The following is a 4,381-nucleotide window of genomic DNA, read 5'->3' as shown; positions in this document are numbered from 1 at the left end:
ATGTCCTCTTCTCATTGCTACCATCAGGAAGGAGGTACAGGAGTATGAAGGCACACACTTAGTGATTCAGGCACAGCTTCTTCCCCTCTGTCTTCCAGTTTCTGAACGGACATTGAACCCAAGAACACTGCCTCACTACTGTTTTTATTTTTATTTTCATTACGTATTTAACTATTGGATATACATATATAGACCTACAGTAATTCGCATTCTTTTCCTAATATTATGTACTGCTACTGCAAAGACAACAAATTTTACAACATATGCCAGTGATATTAAACCCGATTCCGAATCTGCACTCACTCCAAACCCTCCACATCTTCCCTATGTGGGATGATCAGAATTAGACACAATCCCTGAGAAACGTTTGAATAGGTAGTGCAGGCAGCACAGCTGGGTATATTTAAAGTGGAGGATGACAGTTCTTAATTAGAAAGGGCATAAAAAAGACACATGGAGAAGACCGGAGAATGCGTTGAGAGAATGGATTGTGAGGGGTGATAAATCAGTCATGATCAGTCGTAAGACTCTGTAGGCCAAATAGCATAAATCTTCTCAGGTGGTGCGTTCAGATTCTAGTTTCTTGTCATTCACCTGTATACCTGTGTGGAGCCAAATGAAACAATGTTCCGCCACACCAAGATGAACAGCACAGTCAATGTAACTCACACGCAACACATAAAGTAATATAACCACAAATAAATTAATAAATAATAAAATATATTCCAGAAATTGTCATTTAGCATAAAGTACATTTTCAACACTAGTTAAGAAGTAAATAGTATAACACTGCTGACGTACACCCATGTTGTAATGTGTGTTTATTTGAGTTACTGGATCCTCCTGTCAGCTTGAACCGGTCTGGCCTTTCTCAGTAACAAGGCATTTTTGCCCACAGAACTGGATGTTTTTGTTCTGTTTTTCACACCACTCCGTGCAAACTTTGGAGACTGATGTGCGTCAAAATCCCAGAATATTAGCAGTTTCCGAGATACTGCCTGACACCAACAGTCATTCCACGGTCAAAGCCACTTGGATCACATTTCGTCTCCATTCTGATGTTTAGTCTGAACAACAACTGAACCTCTTGACCAAGTCTGCATGCTTTTCTGCATTGAGTTGCTGCCAAATGATTGACTGATCAGACAATTGCATTAACAAATAGGTATGCCTGATAAAGTGACCACGGAGAGTATATCAGCTGTTTTAGTGTCTTCTGCAAACTTGCTAATCGTGCCCTTTAAAACTCTTATCCAAATTGTTGAGATATATGTAGTAAGCTATGTGTATACCTGTCTGGACACGCCCCTCTGCTGACTGCTCCTGTGGCTCCTCCCACAGACCCCTGTATAAAGGCGATTGGGTGCACTGCTCCTCCCTCAGTCTCCAAGATGTTATGGTCACTTTTGCAGCTAATAAAAGCCTATTGTTTGCCTCCCGTCTCCGAGAGTTATTGATGGTGCATCAATACAGTACAGTTGTCCCTCTGTATCCGTGGGGGATTGGTTCCAGGACCCCTGCGGATACCAAAATCCACAGATGCTCAGGTCCCTTATATAAAATGGCGTAGTATTTGCATATAACCTACACACATACTCCCGTATATTTTGAATCATTTCTAGATTACTTATAATACCTAATACAATGTAAATGCTATGTAAATAGTTGTTACACTGTATTGTTTAGAGAATAATGACGCTTTGGAGGAGGATCAATAATACTAATGTCGGGATCTGTGGAGGTTGAGGGCTGAGCATCTTCAAGTGTTCAAGGTCGAGGCTTCACAATTGCAGATACATTAGTTAGAAACGTTATTATAGGAAGCTGTTTCTTCTTTTTCTTTGCATCATCAAACAAATCTTGCAGTGGTTGTAGGCATGTCGTTATCCCTCACAGAGGCTCTGTTCCATCGAAGGATCATACTCGAGACGCGAGGCGAACAATGCTCAGACAACGAGTTCTGGAGGGAGACTGAGGATCTGTGAAATGGCGGGAGGCTACAGCAGGGTATACCTACACATCACTTCAATCGCGTGGATTCAGCGTAGTGATCGGCGCGCGGCAAATTCAAGTTTTGCTTTTTGGAACTTCCTGGAATTTTTTTTCTTGAATATATTCGATCCACAGTTGGTTGAATCCGCGGATGCGGAACCTGTGCATACGGAGGGCCAACCGTATAAGTAACAGGCTCAGCACTGATACCTGAGGCAAAATAATAAATGGGACATGCTCGTTTTGATTGAAGGAATAAGTCCGTCTTTCTCCCGTTTCCTTATTTTCTCAGAGTAACCTTCAGTTCAACCAGCAACTTACCTGCAGAGGAAGAGAGATTGATCGACCAATAGTAGAAGCTGTTACATGAATGGATATATTTCTACAGCAGTAAGACCTTCTTGGCAAACTGGAGCTATATAAATTATCCAAGTTTCATACAATGTCCAATGAATAAAAGATGTACCTAGCAGGGATTACCCAGGAGTGCTCTGTCAATTATTGATTTAAGAACTCGTTTGCACTATGTAGAAGGCAGCCCAATTACTGCAAAGATGTGATCAGGTTGCTAATGTGACCCATGTGCTGCTGTAAGTGAGATGATGTGAACCTGTTCATCAGGGTAGGGTTCCCACTGACATTCCTGTGCCTGCGCTGTGAGCCAGGCACCAATTACTGATGGCATACAGCTCAGGCAGACATAAAATAGTAACACACACAAAATGCTGGATGAATTCAAAAGGTCAGGCAGCATCTTTTGAGATCCACCAGTCAAGCATTTAAGCCATCCTCACTTCTTACTGCTGCCATCAGAAAGGAGGTACAGGAGCTTTAGGTCCCACTACACCAGGTTCAGGGACAGTTTTAACCATTAATCATTAGGCTCCTGAATCAAATTCACTCATCTCAACACTGAATCAAATTCACTCATCTCAATCCACAGCTTATGGACTCACTTTAAAGGACTCTACAACCCATGTTTTCATTACTACAGGTTCTAACGTTTAACTATCATTCCTTCTGTGGGGCACTCCTTAGTTTTTGTGGATGTTTGTGAAGAAAAACAATTTCAGGATGTATATTGTATACATTTCTCTGACATTAAATGTATCTATTGAAACCTATTGATATTTATCTATTTATTTATTTGTTTGTTTGTCTATGTGTAGTTTTTCATTGATTCTATTGTACTTGGTTGTTTTACTGTGAATGCCCACAAAAATGAACCTCAGTGTATTATCTGGTAACATATGCATACTTAGATAATTAATTTACATTGATTGAACTTTGAGTTTTTATGGAGAGGAATAAACAGTCGACCAGGACTTCATCAGGACTCATGAAAGGTCTCGGCCCGAAATGTCAACTGTTTATTCTCTCCATGGCTGCTAGCTGACCTGCTGAATTCCCCCACCCTTTTCTGCATCCATTTAAAAAGTCCAAAATTCAAAGTAAATTTATTATCAAAGTATGTATATGTCTCTGTATACCACCCTGAGGTTCATTTTCTTGTAGGCATTCACAGTAGAACTAAGAAGTACAACAGAATCAATGAAAAGCTACACACAAGCAAGGACTGATAAAAACCATTGTCCAAAAGAAGACAATCTGTACAAATACAATAATAATAATAGTAATAATAATAATTCTAATATGCATAACATATAGAAACCAGTAAGTGAAAACACTAGAAATATGCTGGGATAAAAGAGGAAATTGAAAGACTATGGAACATGAACAGGGTATACATTGTCCCAGTAGTGATATCTACAAGTGGTGTCATCACAAAGTCATTAGACAGTAGTATTAAACAATTAGGCCTTCACGCAATATTTACATAAATCTCCAGGAAGCCATAATACTAAACAGCACTAGAATAGTCCGGAAGTTCCTAGTAACTGAGAAATTAGTGTGCTTATCTCAGATTTTACCAGCTTGTGCTGAGAAAAAAGATAATAATAAGTAAATAAATAATGCCAACAACATGGGCTGCAGAGTTCTTGAACGTGAGTCCATTGGTTGTGGAATCAGTTTAGAGGTGAGGTGAGTGGAGTTATTACTTTTCACACTGGTTTGAGAGCCTGATGCTTGAAGAGTAAGAACTGCTCTGTTACTCTGTGTTACTCTGGATTTCCATCATCTGCAGAATCTCTTACGTTGGACATATATAAGTGATGGGGGGGTGGGGGTGAGGGGGTGGCTGGGCTCTCAGTGGCCATGCATTGTGGCTCGACTGTGGTTATAGCTGAGAGTGAAATGGGCTGACGAGAGCTGCTCTTATATTTAGATTTCTCATGTGAAATGGAGACGAAGCCACAAACTTGTTTGGCACGACATGTCCTTCAGCTGCCACTCCAGATCAAGACCCCACCAACCCTTCGCTACAATC

This window comes from Hypanus sabinus, chromosome 19 (genome assembly GCF_030144855.1).
Source record: "Hypanus sabinus isolate sHypSab1 chromosome 19, sHypSab1.hap1, whole genome shotgun sequence".
Lineage (NCBI taxonomy): Eukaryota > Metazoa > Chordata > Chondrichthyes > Myliobatiformes > Dasyatidae > Hypanus > Hypanus sabinus.
The sequence above is the reverse complement of the archived record's forward strand: the minus strand, read 5'-3'. Positions refer to the sequence as shown.